This window comes from Dipodomys spectabilis, unplaced genomic scaffold (genome assembly GCF_019054845.1).
Source record: "Dipodomys spectabilis isolate Male_0828 unplaced genomic scaffold, ASM1905484v1 ptg000408l, whole genome shotgun sequence".
In the NCBI taxonomy this organism is placed as follows: domain Eukaryota; kingdom Metazoa; phylum Chordata; class Mammalia; order Rodentia; family Heteromyidae; genus Dipodomys; species Dipodomys spectabilis.
Window position 1 is genome coordinate 590,312 of NW_024871085.1, and position 19,585 is coordinate 609,896.

The 19,585-nt window shown below is 38.4% G+C and overlaps 1 pseudogene; it reads left to right on the forward strand.

Moving 5' to 3' along the window:
• The first annotated feature begins 19,203 nt into the window (after positions 1-19,203).
• On the forward strand, positions 19,204-19,300 carry LOC122096972 (annotated as a pseudogene).
• Positions 19,301-19,585: the final 285 nt, after the last annotated feature.

Below are 19,585 nucleotides of genomic sequence, written 5' to 3' on the forward strand. Positions count from 1 at the left end.
CACTCTATCACTTGAGCCCACAGTGCCCCTTTCAGTTTTCTGGTGGCTCTTTGAGATAAGATTCTCACAGACGTTCCTGCCTGGGCTATCTATGAACCATGATCCTCATATCTCAGCTTCCTGTTTAGTCAGTATTAGAGTTCTAAGCCACTGGCACCAGATTTAACTCTAATTCTGGTTTTCTCTCTCTGTCCGTCTGTCCGTCCGTCTGTCCGTCCGTCTGTCTGTCTGTCTGTCTGTCTGTGTCTGGCTCTCTCTCTCTCTCTCTCTCTCTCTGTCTCTCTCTCTCCCTCAGGAGCTGTTTGAATGGGTGCTGTAGGAGGTGGCCCAATGTCCCCAGGTGGCTGGAACCCAAGATCACCTACTCATTCTGGAGGTGGGCACTGGGTCAGGAGCTGTCTCACTCAGCGTGTTGGTACATCTCCATGAGTTAAGCCCTCTGTGCTCTTGCTAGACTGTGAGGGTTATTCATTTTCCATGTAGCCTTACTGGATTTATTTTATTGTATTCTTTTCTACATCATTTTCTAGCATCTGGCCAATATTACGGTACATAGTTATGGAATGAAAATGTAATGTTAAATTAAGAAAGTCATTTAGGGCTCTTGGAATATGGCTTCATGATAAGGTGATTGCCTAGCATACATGAAACCCTAAGTTCAATTCCTCGGTACCACATAAACAGAAAAACACTGGAAGTGGTGCCATGCCTCAAGTGGTAGAGTGATAGAGTTGAGGAAAAAAAAAAAAAATCAGGAATTATTCCTTAGTCCTGAATTTAAGCCCCTTAACTAGCAAAGGAAAACAAAACAAAACAAAACAAACAAAACAAAACAAAACCAAAAAACATTTAGTTAGTAAATAAAAAGTAAAGAACCCATACTTGGAATATATAAATGCTCCTACCATACTGACACCTGACAGTAGTCCCTAATTCATGTACTTTACTTATATTAGGATATTGTGTTGAAAAAAAGTTTTGTTCATTAGGTCACAGCAATTAATGGCTTGAATGTGCTTAGATGTCAGGTGAAGATTAATTCTGGAAATTCAAAGATTCCAGGTTTTTAAATGGTCACTGCTAATCACAATGACAAGGGTAGTCTAAGTGAGATTTGGCACCAAAACGGCAGAGGCAAATTAACAGTTGTCACAGAAGAAAAGGAATAACTCCAGAGTTAATGAATAAATGACAGTAACTGAGATATACCAGAAATTGTTTTAGAGAACCATTTTTGGTTATTGAACAAGTAGTTATCAACAAGTCTTATTACTCATTGCCTTTAGCATTCTAAATCTCTTAGGCTACTTCTTAATTTCAGTGTAATAAATGTAACTCCTTCTGTGTTGTTCTTTCATAGCTTATCTTTTTTGCTTTCTAAAAGTCTGTCTTTCTATATTTCTCTATGAACATTTCCTGATACTAAATACACCTACAAAGATGGCAGAGGATGCTAAAGTAAGGGTCCCATAGCTCATGAGTCATTAATGAAACAACATGGAAAGGAGGACATATTTATTGCTACTTCAAATTTTCTGAAAAGCTGCAATGCCATCATTTGATTCAAATTTCTATTATTTGTCTACATAGTGTCATTCAGTGCATGTAAGCACAAATATGAGCTGGGTGCTGGTGGTTCATGCCTGTAATCCTAGCTATTAAGGAGACCAGAGGATTGGGGTTCAAAGCCAGCCTGGTCAGGAATGTCCATGAGACCCTTAAATTCAATTAACCACGAGAAACCCAGAAGTGGTGCTGTAGCTTAAGCAATAGAGTGCTCAACTTGAGCTGAACAGCTGAGGGAGTGCACCCAGGATAAGAGTTCAAGCCCCACAACCAACAAAAAGTGCAATTATAGCCTTAAGTTTCCCGTAAAAGAAGGACAAGATCAATATTCTTCCCAAGCAGAAAAAATAATTTCAAAATGATTCAGTGCACCTACTTGTACTGAGTTATTTAATTTAAAAATTGACAAACATTAGCTTTACAATAAACTTCATCTAATATTTCTTGTTTCAAAAGAGAAGTCTATACAGTTGATGTCACTTAGCTTTCTTATTACTTAATTCAAAGCCAAACCAGGAAGGAGAGTCTGTCAAACTCTTATAGCAAATTGAACACCAAAAATCCAGAAGTGGAGTTTTGGCTCAAGCAGTAGAGCATTAGCTTTGGGGGCAGGTGGGCAGGAAAGACAACTGTTCAGGTACATGATCCAGCCTCTGGGTACAAGCCCCAGAACCAGCACAAACTAAACAAACAAGCAAATAAAAATCACAGATATTTCTTTGGGACCCTCCCTAAAGGAGTACTGGTCTGAGAAGAGCCTCATTTTGCTGATCATACTCACTGGAATCTGCTTTTTTGGAATCCTTATTGCTCTGGAGAACGCAGGACCAGAACAAAGGAATTGATAACTGACTCCTGCATTAAGAGAATCATCTCAGGGGTGAAATATCCATCCATACGACACTTTAAAACTTCCATGTCTTTGTTCCTTTGCAGGAGAACACATTTAAATCAACGTTATTTCCTTTTGTTCTATGCTGGCATTCTAATGGTACATTATTTCCTTTTGAAATACTTTCAACTAGAAGTTTACAGAAAAATTTTATACGAGTAAAGAACACACTCGAAAAAGCCAGGGACAGAGTTTCCTTCAAGCCTTGGGATACTTTTCTTGTACTCTAAAAAGGAAAGCACAAGGAAACTTGAACTTTGTTATTCCTCTATGTTCCATTCCTCTCCTGGGGTCAGTTTCCACATCCAGTAACAGTTACTTCCAGTAACAATCAATGGTGCTGCTTGAGGTATAATGAACGTTTTCTGGCTTCACTGAAATCACACTATGACACCTTTGGCCTGAGGTAACACGTGTTTCAGAGTCAACTTAGTAAAGAGAATATATGAAATTTATATTGCTTATTAATACATTATACATGAGTACATTGAGTTCAAACTTTGTAAGTTCTCTGTAAATTGAAGCGAATTTTAAATGGGAAGAAGGTTCTCAGAACATTGTTTTTGTGAGTGTATGTGCTGTTCATTATTTCCCAAGTGGACATGAGCTAACAGTAAGAGAAACAATAGCAATAATAGGAGAAAGAGAAGTTCTGTGTTTAAGTATAAGGGTTCAATACAATATAGAAGACTACAAATATGACAACATTGAAACAATAAAGCCAATTCCAGTATGTAGATTTATGGGAGTGATATACAGAAAGCAAGACTCATACGTGGAACATGAAGTATGAGGCCAATCTCATTCTAAATCATGCTTGGTAATCATGCAACTTGGTAGAAAGTAGAATGGAAGAATAATCCTGTTTCCAAAGCAAGTCAGATATAAGAGCATGGATTTCACTGGAAAAAAATGTTCATCTTGTGAGAGCAGGGATTATACTAGCAATGAACTGGTGGCTAAGATCACATTTCTTTTATTTTTTCTTTACTTATATATGTATATTTTTTGTTGGCCGTGGTCTTGGCACTTGAACTCTGGGCCTGTGAGCTGTCTCTGTACTATTCAGCTCAAGGCTAATGCTCTACCACTTCATCCACAGTGCCATTTCCAGTTTTCTTTTAGTTAATTGGAGAAAAGAGTCTCTGGGCCTTTCCTACCTGGCCTGGCTTTGAACCTCAATCCTCATATCTCACCACAACCCAGCTTACAATCACATTTTTAACAGTGTACACTCAGGATATGTAATGTGTGTGTTCATTTATATTTATAAGAATTCTTGTGCTAGGGGCTGGGAAGGTGGCTCAGTGGTAGAGCGCTTGCCTTGCATGAATGAGGCCTGGGTTCGATTCCTCAGCACCACATAAGCAAAAAAGAAAAAAGCCGAAAGTGGTGCTGTGACTCAAGTGGTAGAGTGCTAGCCTTGAGCTGAAGAGCTGAGGGACAGCGCCCAGGCCAAGAGTTCAGGTCCCATGACCGGACCACCCACCAAACAACAACAACAAAAAAGAATACTTCAGTTAAAAATCTAGGCTACAGCTTAGACATTACCCTCACAAAAATATTTGTAGTTTTTTTTTGGGGGGGTCCGGTCATGGGGCCTGAACTCTGGGCCTGGGCGCTGTCCCTCAGCTCTTCAGCTGAAGGCTAGTGCTCTATCACTGGAGCCACAGTGCCACTTCCGGCTTTTTTCTTTTTGCTTATGTGGTGCTGAGGAATCGAACCCAGGGCCTCAGGCATGCAAGGCAAGTGCTCTACCACTGAGCCACCTTCCCAGCCCCAAAATATTTGTAGTTTAAAAGTTGATACTCCTGGAGAAATAAAACCTAAGAATGTAAAGGAGTCTGGGAAGTTAAGTTTGCATCCAGCCTGGGCAGAACACTCTTTGCAACAGTACATATAATAAAGCAGCCAAACCTGGACTGGAAGATGGCTCAGGTGATGGAACATCAGTTATGAGCAAGATTGCTGAATAAGAGCTTGAGGATTTTGCATACATACATACAAACATACACATACACACAGAGGCACTTATATGTGCACACACAAATACACAAATGAAACAACTCTCAGAATGTGTAGAAAAGTTAGAAAACAACAGAATATATAGCCTGAAGAAAACTAGAATCAAGTGATAATTTTTAATATTAGAAAGTCCTCAAGTGAACTTCCTTCAATAAAGTTTTACAATATTACATAGGTAGTGACCAGAGATAGTAAGAGAGTCAATTAATCATTATTAAAAGGATTGCATCCATGGAGGAATGAATCAGAGACCCCTCAGGTGCATCTGAAAATATTCATATCCTGTGTCAAATGTTAGAACATCTTTGAAAATAGTAGATAAACAGTCTGAAAGTCACTCTGGTGTATAATATCCCTGGAGAAGTTCAGAATTGGTAGTCTGTATCTAGATTAAATAAACTAAGAAACTATGGCAGGACAATGTGATACAAGCCTAGAATTCTAGCACTGAGATTAAGACAGGAGATTAGAGACTGGAATCACATAGTGATAACTTCCCTGGACCAGGTAGTATACTTTTGTCTTAATAAAACAAAACAAACAAGAAAGGAATACATAGTTGGAAGTTTGGGCTAATTTTGTCATTATGTTTTGAGAAGTCAAATTTCCTGTTGAAATGCAACTCATACTTAATCTTCACTTGTGTTTTAAATTCTCTCTTCGTTACAGAACATTCCCAGATGCAAAATGACTCATGATTGCCATCCAAAATTTGAAAAAGTAAGTAATCATCATTCTGTTGTATCCCAAAGAAATGATGAAGGATTACAAAAACTTAAGCTTGGAAAAATAGCAATTCATCTAATAATAATTCATCTAAAAATAACATTCATCTAATGTAGGATTATGAGGATCTTGCTAAATTAGAATTTAGATTTAAAATAAATATTTTGATTTTGTTTGTAATTTCATATTCTATAGGATACTACAAAATTCGTTTTAAGTAGAGGGTTTAATTGACAAATTCACGAATGATTTTGCATTCTACTTGCCTAGAATATTCTTTCAAGAGAGTTATAATTAGAATTTAGTTAATAGATAATTAAAATAGTTCATGTATAAAATGATAATGTGAATGTTGGAGACAGAGTTGCCAAAAATTGATGATATTAATTTATAAATTATAATAAGAGCAATTTTTTGAGGATTTGGTATAACAAAGTATGAAGAGAATAATCGTGTGACATCTTCTTTCTTCTACCTGTATGTAACACAGGAAGCAATTTCCTTAATTATTTGCCACTGTATACAATGAGAAAAATGTTAGGATTGGGGTTTGTTTTTATTTTTGTTTTTGTTTTATTTGTTTGTCCTAGGGCTTGAACTCTGGGCCTGGACACTGTCTCTGAGCCTGTTTATGCTCAAGGCTCGTGCTCTACCACTTCAACCTCAATGCCACTTGTGTCTGATTTTTGCTGATAAGTTTATTGGAGATAAGAATCTAGGGAATCTTCCTGCCTCGGTGAGCTTTGAACTGTAATCTTCTGATCTTAGCATCCACAATTTGTATGATAGTTAAAAAGTATAAATATAAATAATATTTGCAAGTGTTCCAATCTCAAGTATACCAGTGGTGGGAAAATGATGCAAACCAGTTTATTGTGGTGTTCTTTCCAGAACATGTATGGCATCACATTAGCAGAGTTGCACTTTTTCACAATAGAGATAAGCTATTCATGATGTGAATTAAGAGAAGTTTGAGGTGCACCCTAAAAGTTCTAAACTGTTGGGCTAGGATGTCTCTACATCATAAATATTGGGATTGGTGGTCATAAAAATAATAGCTTACTGTGATAAAAATTTGCTTACTCTTGAAGAATTATTACCGTTGCTAATTAGTTTTATCTTCTACCAGAATGTACTTATTTTTGTGTTGAATCTCAATCTGTAACACCCCATTTGAAAATGCATCTATTGCAGAATTACATACCATGCAAGCCGGTACTGTTTTGAATCTCTCAGGTATGGAATCTTCCAGAATTGAAATGAGTAGTTATTAGTCATTGGAATGTTGAAGAACACATATATCCTGTCTTTTTAACTGCTTATTTACTTTTAAAAGTTATAGGTTTCCATAGAATTAAACTGTTTTCGCTTTTAATATGAGAAAGTACTATGTTCTTTTTTCAAAATATTGGTAGGTATATTGTGAAAATATTGTCTAGTCAGATAGCATTCAAGTTGATGGTCCTCTGATTAAAAAGGGATAATTACTTCAAATTAGATGCCAAAAAATATTGATTTTTCAAAAGTTACTACATAAAGAATAATATTTACTATACCAATACAGTTTAATTTTATTTCATGCAGCTTATTTTTAAAATTTAATTTTATTGTCAAAGTGATGTACAGTGGGGTTACAGCAATTTTAAGGTAGTGAATACATAACTTTCCAAACTTGTTACTCCATCCCTCATTTTCTTCAGTTATCCTTCACCCCAATACCCCTCACAAGTAGTAATGTACATTTCCAACATATTGTCTTGTGAGTATTACTATTGCATTGGTTTGTCCTTTGTCTCACCATTTTGTTGTTCCTCTTCCCTTCCCTCATTAAGGTAAATATATACACAATACACAGGCTACCAAAATCAAATACAGCAGGGAATAAAGCATAGGGGAAAAAACCAAAAGAAAATAGAAATCATATAGTACATTAAAAACAACAACCACAAATAATACTCTCTGTTTCCATATCTTGGAGTTCATTTTGCTCAGAATCAGATTATAAGGTTATATATATGCATAACATAGCCACTGGAAAATAATAGTTTCATGGACACTATATCATGAAAACAACATGTTAACTGTTTTTGATGGTAAAGGAGGAGTTAGGATTGGTGAATTCGCGGTTCTAATAAAGGAATTTCAAAAGAGTTTTAAAATTATAACAGGTAAATTTTAATTTGTTCAAACTTTTTAACAACTTAGCTATTATGAAAATTTAAAATTGCCTGGGAAAATAGGCTTTCATGCAAAGTAATCCATGGAGACTTAGCTGACAGGGAGCAATGTGGGTGAAGATGGCTCAGTTTCACACTAAAAAAACAAACCTCAGAAACCTTGCTGTAAATCCTGTAGGTTCCTTTGAGAATTGTCCTTACCCAGGAAATCTACTCTTACTGTGTGAAACAAGGTTGTAGTGGAATTTAAATTCAAACTTCTTTAAAAAAAAAAAAAGACATCAAAATTTGTGACGACTTTAATTACCAAACAGTAATTCTCTGAAAAAGATAATTTGGGTCAAAATATTTAGGGAGAAAGTGCCCTCAACAATGAAAGAAGGTATTGGGTTTACACTTTTCTATTTGTAATACTTTCCACAATGCCTTTGCACATGAAGCCCTGAACCACAGAAGAAAATCTGATTGGATACTTGAAACCAATGATTTCACATTTCTTAGTAGCTCACAAAATATAATATCCTTATTAACATGAGATAGAGAAGACTTTTCTTATTACATAAGCCAAAAAGTTTTGGGATCAGAAAAGAATTGAGCAAATTGAAAAGGCAAGAAAACGCGTACTTAGAAGCCCTAGCTAAGCATATTGGCTTCAGCAGTGGAGGGAGGCCAAACTACTTGATATACATTGTCTTAATATTTTTGCTACCTAAAGTGATTTTACAGAGCCTATTTAGATCACTACAATGCAGAACAGATTGAATGAAGACATGAAAATAAATTCCACATCCAATAAAAAGAGTTGTAAAAGGAAAACCATGAAGATGTAGTGTGGGTAGAGCCTGTCAGATCTGGTTGAGTCAGCTAGAGTAGCAGTTGAATCACACTTTTTGCTCATAGAGACATGATCCACAGGCATGTCTGCCTAGCTTGCCATCCATGAACTGTCCATACTCCGTACATTCCCCCAGGGGACCAATCTGTGCCTGTCACCAAGCAGTGCTCATCACAAGTGCCTTACAGCAACTCTCTGCTAAGTAATTGGCTGGGAAGGACTCAGGAGGTTGGGAAAGCTGGGGCTTTAAAATCACCCCCTTGTGCAGAAATAAACCAGACCTGCTTAAGCCTGTTCTCCCAAAGTGTGTTGTTGTGTGCTTCGTTCACACTTACCTCCTGCCGGAGACTAGCCCTACAAGTGGTGCCTAACGACAGGCTTGATTGCTTTTGGCAGATAGATGGTCTAGGGTCTAGTGCAAGGTTAGTGCCTCTATGGGTAACCTTCCCCCACAGTAGGAGAGCCTCAATCACGAGCACTTGTTGCCCTGTTCTGGAGTAGGCAGATAAAAGTATCACAAAAGGAAGCTAGTTTAATATGGGAAATAGTGAGTGAATTGTGTCCCTGGATTGACACCGGGGACATTTGGGATCCAGACAGGTGGACCCATGTCCTTCAGGCAGCTCATAAAAAGGAAGTCCGTGAAGGCACTGAGCTGCCCCTAATCTTTTACCCCATCATAGTAGGTATTCAAGCCTGTCTATCAGGGAAAGAAGAAGGGGAAACTCTGGAGGCATTTAACACCTCGCTGCAAGAAGAAACAACAAAAGGAAAATGGCAAAGCTGCTCAAGCACTCCCATCTTCTTGTGATACAGCAAACAATTCCAGCAAGAACACAGATAACCAACAACTTCCACTATCAAGTGACACAGGGGGCTGGCCAGCTATGCTTGTAAAACTGCCTCCCCCACACTATCAGTCCCAGGAAGCCTGCCCAATCACTTCTTTTTGCTGTTTAGGCCAGCCTGGGAACTCCCCTCAGAAAACTTTGTATACTTGGGCAGAGATATCCAACTTTGCCCAGGAACAAAAACCCATTGTTCCCCATGTAATACAACAGTTGTTCATGGGCCCCACAACTATCGTGGCAACAACAGCCAACCCTATAAATGAACCCCAGTTCATATTCCCAGTAAACATCCACCGAACCTCTGTATGACCTAACCAATGGTACCCCCATGACCCAAAAGTACTTGACAAATACTGGGCCGCTGTCAGGGAAGATGGGTTACAGTCCCTGAATGCTCAACAGATGCTTGAAACCCTTAGCATTGATCTTAACTGCCCCATGATTGGAAGAGTTTAATGAACACAGCATTATCTTCAGGGTCTTCCTTTTATGGAAGGCTGCTTTTTCTGATGAATGTGAACAACAAAGCACACAAAATATCACTACCAGAGGGCAGGATGCGTCCATGGGGGACCTTGATTGTTTAAAAGGTGAGACAGCTTATGCGTCTCCTGCCGCACAAGCAGTAGCACCTCCACAGTACTTTGACCAAGTACGCCTCTGTGCGTTGAGGGTTGTCTCCTCAGTGCCTTCTAAAGAAGGGGACAAACAATTAAAACCCCTCATACAACGTCCCAATGATCTTTTCACTGACTTCGTGGCCTTTGTTCAAGAAACAGTGGCCTGGAAAGTATCCCATGCTGGAGCCTGAGATGTGCTAATCAAGAGGCTAATGTGGGAAGGGGCTACACAGGAATGCAGAAAAGCCATTGCCCCTGAACGAAATATGGAGATCACTGATTGCATCCTATCCACCAAAGATTTGGGGTCATCAACTCATGCTGAGTATCCTTGCACCTCCTTTAGCCTCTATGACTGCCAGTGCTCGCGCGCCCCCTAATGGCAGAATGGGAAATCGACCTTGTTGGGGATGTGGCAGAACTGGTCATTTTATAAAGGATTGCCCATCACTCTGGGGCTCACCCAAAAGAAAACAACCTCCTTCTGTATGTCGTAAATGCAAAAAGGGTTTTCATTGGACCTCTGAATGCTCCTCTACGACTCAGCCTTTCAACTAAATAAGCGGCAGTCCTCAGCCCCGACAACAATAGGACAAAGGCAACAGCCACCACCTCAAGTGTTATGGACTACTCCTACCCAAAATGGAAAAACTAGAATGAAACTTAAAATCAATGGAACAGAATTTAAGGGCATCATTGATACAGGAGCTGACTGTACAGTCCTTAGAAAAGATGAAGTAGAAGGGTTGGGATGGAACCTAATTCCTGGCGCCTGCATACAAGGTGTCGGTGGAAAAACAGATTCCCTCCATGTCCAATGGCCTGTAAGACTGGAAAACTGTGGTAGGGTCACCGGGGCTTTTAAACCTCTTGTTGCCCCTGGCCTTCCATACAATCTTTGAGGAAGAGATGTCCTCACTAATATGGGTACTCTGATAACAATAGATGATACGGCTTTTTATGAATACATCATAACCGATGGAGCCGTTAATAACCCACACTACTCCCAATTCTAATGGCCACTGTTGCATGACCAGAGCCAATTCCACTCCAATGGGACACCACCAAACCTATTTGGGTCGAATAGTGGCCTATTTCCTCTGAAAAGCTCCCTCATCTCCAGGTTCTAGTGGAGGAGCAACTAAAAAAGGGACACATAGAACCTACCATCAGTCCCCACAATTCCCCATTTTTATTATCCAAAAAAGGGCTCAAGGAAAGTGGAGATTTCTCCATGATCTACATTCCATAGTCATATACAAAAGATAGGAACGCTTCAACCCGGACTCCACACACTTCTGCAATACCCAAAGATTAGCACATTGCCATTATTGACATCAAGGACTGCTTTTTTTCACCCCCCTACACCTCAAAGATAAAGAATATTTTGCCTTCTCAGTATGTGAACCTAATTGTCAACTACGTACTCACCGGTATCTATGGAAAGTTCTCCCTAAAGGTATGAAAAATAGCCTTACTATATGTCAGATATATGTTGCCCATGCTATTAGGACTTTGCTTTCCAAATGCTTTTGTGTCCATTACATGGATGACTTTTTAATAGCACATAAAGATGCTACAACCATGCAAATCTGTTTAACAGAACTCAAGGAGAACTTTACAGTGCTGGGCCTTAATATTGCCCCCGAAAAAATTCAACTCAAAGCCCCTTACGCCTATCTTGGATACCATTTAAATCAAACAATTACCCCAAATGGGTCTCATATTGTCATTAAATCCGAATATACTTTAACTGAATTACAACAATTATGTGGACATATCAACTGGTTATGCAATTTTATGTGTCTTCCCACCCAACAACTCCAACTGTTATTTCAATTGCTTCAAGGACCCTCTGACCCAACTTCCCTTCATATACTTTCACCTGATGCTCAACAAGTTTCACAACAAGTGGCTGATTGATTATGTTCAACACCCTTGGTGTTTTTAGATACCACCCAAGAAATCAACCTAATTATATTAAATAATAATGGCCTAATGTTGGCCCTGACGCAAACCCATGGTTTTGTTACAATGGGTATACCTTGCCACTTCTCAATTACCAAAAATTAGCACATTCATTACCATGCTATGCAATCTGGCCATCAAAGGTGCGGAATGATACCGTCAAACTTATGGCCGATTCCCTGACCATCTTACATGGCCCATTACAAAAACAATCTTTGATTTCCTAACAACCGAAGAGGCATTAGCTTTACAAGTCATCCACTACTATTTTAACATTGATAATCATATGCCCAAAAACCTCGTTTTAAAAGTTACCCAAGAACTCCCACTTTCATGGAAATGTTGTACTCGTCCCAATTTGCAACCTATACATCAAGCCATTGTACTTTTTACAGATGTTAACAAAACTGTTTATGGATTTTACAATGCCAATACTAAAACATACATGCTTCAAAAACATTCCCTGTCTGTTCAAGCTGCTGAATTACTGGCCATTTTGCTCGCCCTCACATCTTTTCCCAAAGAACCTCTTAATATTTTTTCTGATAGTTTATATACTGTACAAACTGTTGCCATTCTTCCTGGAGTTTTATTACAAGATGATGTAGCAAAAATAATGTGTAAACTACAAAATGTATTAGACAATCGTGTCCAACCCTGGTACATTCAACACATTAGATCTCATACTAACCTCCCCAGACCCCTAGCTGTTGGTAATGAAGCCATTGATCATGCTGTCACACCAACTGTACTACTCACAAATATGTGCATGGACCAGGCCCGAACGTTAGATGATCGTTTTCATTTATCGGCAGCTACTATCAAACAGTTATTTCCTGATTTAACACACCAACAATGCAAGCACATGATTCGGTCCTGCTCCTCTTGTGCAACTCTTTTACCCTTAGGATCACTTCAACCCATGGGAACAAATCCACGAGGCCTTAGACCCAATAGCACATGGCAAATGGACATAACCCATATCCCCCAATTCGGTAAACAAAAATACATCCCTGAATGCATAGATACATTCTCAGGCTTTATAAGTGCTTTAGCCTTAACAGTGAAAAAAAGGCACGCTGTTAAGTCACTTCTACATGCCATTACAATTATGGGAGTTCCTTGGACCCTTAAAACAGACAATGGCCCTGCTTACACCTCCAAACATTTTTGTGAATTTTGTACCTTTTGGAACATTACACCCCAGACAGGTATTCCATATAACCCACAAGAGCAAGCCATTGTTGAACACAGTCATAAAGAAATCAAGACCATTCTTTTAAAAGAAAAGGGGGAACTGGAGGGGCTAGGGCTTAAAATCCCCAAACACAATTAAATTATTGCCTTATAGTAAAAAACTTTTTAACATTCACACCCACCACATGTGGGACCCCCACCTCCCTGTACTGGGGACTCATGAAACACCTACTCTGGTCCCTTTGGATAGATGGAGGGACCCCATCACAAGAAAATGGGAGGGCCCTGCTCCCTTAATGGCGCAAGGGACAGGATTTGCTTGTATCTTTCCAGACATGAGTGATAAACCTGTTTGGATCCCAGCTGGAGTTGTCTGACCAACCGTCACCACCTAAGCAAAAGATGCGTCAGCTATGCTTGAACAGTGCGAGGAGGAGGAGACACAAACCTCGAGCTAGAGCCCATGCCAACACTTGGGGAGACCTAAAGATATTGGTTGAACAAGCCCAGGTTATGGCCCCAGACCCTGACCCGGGGCATGGTACTCTATTCCTCCTATTGTGTGCCATTATTACAGCCAATTCTCAATCTGCTGCAGGGCAGGGTAAGATAACTTTAGTGCCCAGCCCCCAAATCTTAATGATCTCAAATGCTTTCTTCCAATGGCAGGGTTGGCCTTCCTTTCTCAGCAGACGCCTTATGGCATCAAAAAACAAACCTTACTTTTAGATGGAAGGGAGCCATCTGTTTTTGTTTTTCAAACGAGATGATAAAGCAATTTGATGGCTGTACCATCCCCCTCGCAACAGTAACGCATGGGATGGGATGGTGGAACTACACAGGACCCTACCCCATTTGTCCCACTGGAAAAAAATTGTTATCAGGCTACTGACATACATTTTCATATGCAGTTGTGTCCACGCAGGGATTTTGATAGCTTTGGCACTATATGCACTCCTCTTGAGGAATTAGTGATTAGCCTTTGTGTCAATTCCTAGCAAGGCAAAGTGTTTGGGGAGCTCGCGTTGTCCCTCTACCCGGCTATATACAACCAATCTGAAAAAGATCCCAAACCTCAAAATCTAAATGAGTTTTTTGACTCTTCAGGAGGACGATTGGGAGACCGAGGAGCCACCATGCCAATCGTTTGCTCATCACATTCCTGCCTTGATTTGTCCCCTTTCCTATTGGCCAATACTCGTTGCTGTAACCAATATGGATATGACCAGGTGTCAGGAATGGTAGTGGTTAGAGCCCCATTCTTTTTTTGTCTAGGAGACAACTCTTCCACTACTTGCACTCTCAGCAATCACTGGGAACCCAATGACTCATATCCTTTTGCAGGTTTGGTACGTGTTCCCCCATTTATTGTTCTGGCTACTAATGACTCTCAGTTTTCCCAGGTTCAATTAATTCGCCCATGCACTAAAAGAGCAGTAGGATTGATCATTGCAATCGGGTCCGAAATCATCGCTACAGTGGCTTCATCTACCAGTGCTGCTATATTGCTGTCCCAAAGCGTGTCCACTGTGCAACAGATAAACCAGCTCATCCTTCTACTGTCATCCATAGAATTACAACATTTACAAGTTGCCAATCATCTTAAGGGAGGCCTCCTTGTGCTCCAACAACAAATAGTCTTGCTCCAAGAACAGATTACGTTTCTTCGATTACAACAAGGAGGACTATATAATGCAATGACTACTTCTGTCTGTCAGCTTTCCACTCCTGCACCCAATGTCACTGAACTTAGTAACTACATCAAAGGCCCTTGGTCCCTTAAGTACTTAAACTTCACCCCAAACCTGCTGCATGATGTTACCCGCCTAAACCAAACCACCATACAGCTTATTCCCACTGCATCCTTTTTAGAAGAGTGCTTAAAAAGTTACAACAATGGTTTTCGCCATCCTCTCTGGTCATCTGTGGAGGCCTTGCAATTGTAGGGCTTTCTCTCCTAGGAATTATTAAATGCTTGCACTCCCGGCAAAAACGCCTCCAACGACGGGTCACCATAATGACGGTCCTTTTAAAAGAAAAGGGGAAATTTGTGGGTAAAGCCGGTCAGATCTGGTTGAGTCAGCTAGAGTAGCTGTTGAAGCACACCTCCTGCTAATAGAGATGTGACCCACAGTCATGTCCGCCTAGCTTGCCAGCCATGAGCTATCCAAGATCCCTACATGCCCCAAGGGGACCAAACAGTGCCTGTCACCAAGCAGTGCCCATCATCAACTCCCTGCTAAGTAATTGGCTGGGAAGGACTCCGGAGGTTGGGAAAGCTGGGGCTATAAAATCCCAACCCTTGTGCAGAAATAAACCAGACATGCTTAAGTCTGTTCTCCCAACATGTGTTCCTTGTGTGCGTAGTTCATGATTACCTCATGCTGGAGATCTAGCCCTACAATGTAGCAATGGGGGAGGCCCTTATAGTCCTTCAACTTCACTAGGCTTGAAGCCAAGAATCTGTGATAAGTGGGAAATCAGGCAAGAGCTAAGAGGAGGACAGAGAAATAAGATATAGGAGCATTGTCCTTTTGTAACAGATACTGTCATCCAAGGTATGGGTGATTATACTCTATTCTTCTCCATACAACTTTTTGAGTAAATGCAAGACGGATAGAAAAATAATCTATTGAAATAATTTTGCAAAGAATAACTTCAATATTCCTGATATGGTATCTAAGGAGAATCTTAAGAGAGAAGATAAAAGTGGAGTATTCTTTGGTTTCCTCTAAGCATATTGTTAGCAAAATATATCTTTGAGGTTAGAAGTGATTGAACCAAAAATTGGTGGAGTACTGATTTTTGAGGGCACTTTAAACACAAGAAGACTTTCAAGGTAAAAGAAAAAAGAAAAAAGTATAGCTAAATATTTGTGATCACAGCTTCTTGGACTGGTATTTTGGAGACAAAGTTTTACATTAGAGATTGTCCTCATTAACATTGATGCTGGGTTTCCGTGGCACCGAAATGCAAGTGGAAAGTTTAATGGACTCGCTTGGATAAGTAAACAGCATGATAGAAAAAATGGAATATAATATTTACTGAATTATTTTGAACAATTACTTTGCCAGAACAAAGAAGGAAATATATAATGCAAATCACTTGACATAAACTTATGAATGAAAGTAGTCAATAGAAATGAGAGAAAACAGAGAGGACTGTTTCCTCTCCGGTGGAGTAATGGGTTCTTGATCTTGTTTCTTCCATTCTATCTTTACAAGCTATCAAGTGTGGCTCAGGATTGGAGTATACAGTTCAGACCAAGAGAACATGCAGAAGAAAATATTTGCAGCAGATATAGGTGATTTATAACCTAAAACAATCAATTTAAATCTGTTAAAAAATCTCCTCTACCCCAAACTGCTCACTTTAAACAACTTTGTATGCTTTTCACAAGATTGTCCTTCATTAACTATTTAAAATTTTGAGAAGTCATCATCATACTCTATAGAGATTGCTGTTTGGTTGTGCTTTTTGTGTGTTTGTGTTTTTTGTTGTATTTTTTCACTGAATTACAAAAGGTTGTGCTAGTGTGTTTCAATTAAGTATGTCCATCTAATTGTCCAATGTTCCTGGATCAGAGTCACTCCTTCTATCCTTCTCAACCAACCCCTTCTACAAGATTTATTTCCGATTTACCACTTCCTTTCTCACATGTGTACATTGAGTATTCTAGCTGTACTTGAACCTTGTGCCATTTTTCATTCATTCTATGTCTTTACAATTATTCCTCTCTGGTTTCAACTTCCTGATAGTCATTCTGTTAAACTGTCTGCTCCTACTTTGAAAGGTTTATATACATTCCATGGAGTTTCAATTCTGCATATACTTAAACTGATGTCAGCTTATATTTCCATAATTCATTCATCTGAAGTAACAATTTGCAAACCTGGAGACATGAAGCACCTAGACCTGATTTTATTCCCCTCCATTTGGAAGATTAATCTGTAGTCAACAAGAAAGTTTAAAAATGGCTGAGAATGTATTCCTATGGCTTTGGAAAGTGGTTTGTGATTATTTTATTTCACATTGGATAATATTTTCTACTACCTATGAGTTTTGGAAAAAGAAGAAAACTAAAATTTACTACTGTAGAGGAATATGATAGAGAAAGAAGACATATTTTATGTTTGTCAAATCTCTGATGAGTACCCATATTCAAGACTTAAAGTCATATTTCTTACTATGTTAGATAGGGAAAACATAAAACACCATATGATAGGGCAACTATTCATGACTTTTTAAAAAGTATTTTTTATGTGATGAAATTTACTTTATTAGCTAATGTTTTGGTTTGAAATATGGGAGGCTGATCTATTTAACAAATTTTCGAAAGCACCTACTGAAAAACACAAATGGTGAGGGGTCCTATTTCTACACTTTAATGAATGGTTGAACCTGTTTGGCATTAGTGCTGGGTAAATAAAACAACTCTATTTTAACTTGCTCCCTATACTTGAAAAACTAGTAACGTCACTAAATATCATCTACTTGTAAAGTGTTATTTTGGCAAATGTGTTTTTAAAAAGTTTATTTGAAAAGGAATATACTTTCAGGAGATTAAATGTAGGTTATCATTGGTTTGAGAATGACAACCTTTTTACACTACAGAACCAAGTTTGACTGAAGTACTAGTGTTTTGAAGCAATAAGGTTCTTCTCAATCAATGTTTTTTCTGAATTATATTTGAACTGTATGACAAATATTCCTAGCATTGGTAGATCATTTATGGATCTATCTTTCCAGGAACTATTTTTTTGGCCTGATGATGCTGGACCGAAATCATTCATTAATGATTAGAAGATGGGTATTACAAATCATTTTGTGACATTTGTGGTCTTGTTCACTCCTATGGGATGGTCATCTGAAAATAGAAAATTTGAATTACTGTACTTTCACATTTTGTGATTTCATATTGCATTTTAAGTTGCCTTGCATTTCCCAAGTGCTTACTGCTAATTCCTGCATTTTAAGGAATTGGGCCCCTGAAATATAGGAAATGAGAAATTAAGATGGGTCTTCAATTACTTTCTGTTGGTATGTTGCATGGGCCTCGGTGAGATCTCTTGCCCTAGTTATTTGATGATGCAGGTAACTGGGACCTGGGATTCTAGGACCCGTGGATCCTGTGGAAGAATAATAGCTTTTAGACATCATATCAGCAAAATTTGAGTATAATCAGTAGGAATGCTTCAGAAATATGGAGAAAAACAGTTTGGGACCAGCGAGTTAAAACAATAAACAGAGCAGCAGAGTAAAATCCCTTATAGATTAAAGAAAACAACATTGTTTTTTTTACCATGTGAATTCAGAAACCAAGAACAATTAGAAGGTATCACAAGTTTACACTGAAAACATTGCATTGATACTTTTTATATTCTAATATATATTCTAATCCTGATTATTTATATTCCAATCTATTTATTGTAATAAATATCAATTAATTTGTCAAATTATAAATTAATTCCAGTAAGATTCACTGTGTGAAATATAAAATCAGCACATAAATATAAAATATATAAGTATATATAAGAAAATGCTTTGCATTTTTCTCTTGTGGTTAAGGTAACAAAGGCAACTGTTTTAAAATATTATTCCATTACCTCTACCTCAGTGTTTGGTAGAATTAAACTTAAAGCTTTACCATTCGGAGATGTACAGCCTAGAGGCAAGAGGAAACACTGTGATTAAAACATTACCAATTTAAGGCCTAATAACAAGGAGAAACATATGGACTTCTCCTGGAGCCTCCTGAGTAGATAGGATTACAGGCATGAGCCATCAGCGCCTGGCTTAGTCTGAACAGTTCTGTCTGAACTGTTCATCACTTTATGATCCTTTGTAACTAAGATTAGTTTTGCTCCAATAAGACAATCTATGCTGTCAGGGTAAGATATTCTGGTAGGTCTGTTCTTACATGGAGCAAGGGTAAAGGGTCAGGCAGACATTTGTGCCAGTAAGACCTCATTTGGGAAGTTTTAAGCTGCAGAAGTTTAGAAGTAGCTCTTAAGCAAGGCTTACTTTGAATCCATTAGCTCCACAAAGCTAAATCAGTTAAAAAATAAGTACTTGAAAATCCATCACCTTTGGACCTAGCTATGAAGGCTTCAATGTATGATCAAATTTCAAATGAAAAAGACTTAAAATAGTTTTTGACAAAAAATTGCAAATGTGAGCAATTGAACAAACAATATAAGTTTTTTCCACCATACACAGAATTTTGCAGAAATAAGATGAATAGCAAATTTGGGAACAATAGGTTTCCTGGTTGCAAATAGGCAACCAAGGATATATGCCTATCTTAAGTTTGCATCATTAACTACGTAAATTTACAAGATACTACATGCTTCAGCAGCATGTCTACCTGAATTACAATACAGAGATTAACATGGCTTTTGCACAAGGATGATATGAAAATTTGTGAAGTATTCCATATTTTTCATTCTTCAGATGCAAGAAATGAAAAACAGTTATGAAAAAGTTGATTACAAATATACAAGTGTAATAATACATATAATTCATAGAAATAAAAGTTAGTTTGACATGAGTGAATTCAATCTTCACCTTTTTATAAAGGCCTTTATATAGGATAACCTTTATAAAACTTTTGAAATAAGATAACATTGTCATTTTATCCCAAAGAAATAAAATTCTATAAGGACCTAGGAATTAAAGGAATCTTAAACTGTTCCTATATGGAACGCAATCTGAAAGAACACATTTAT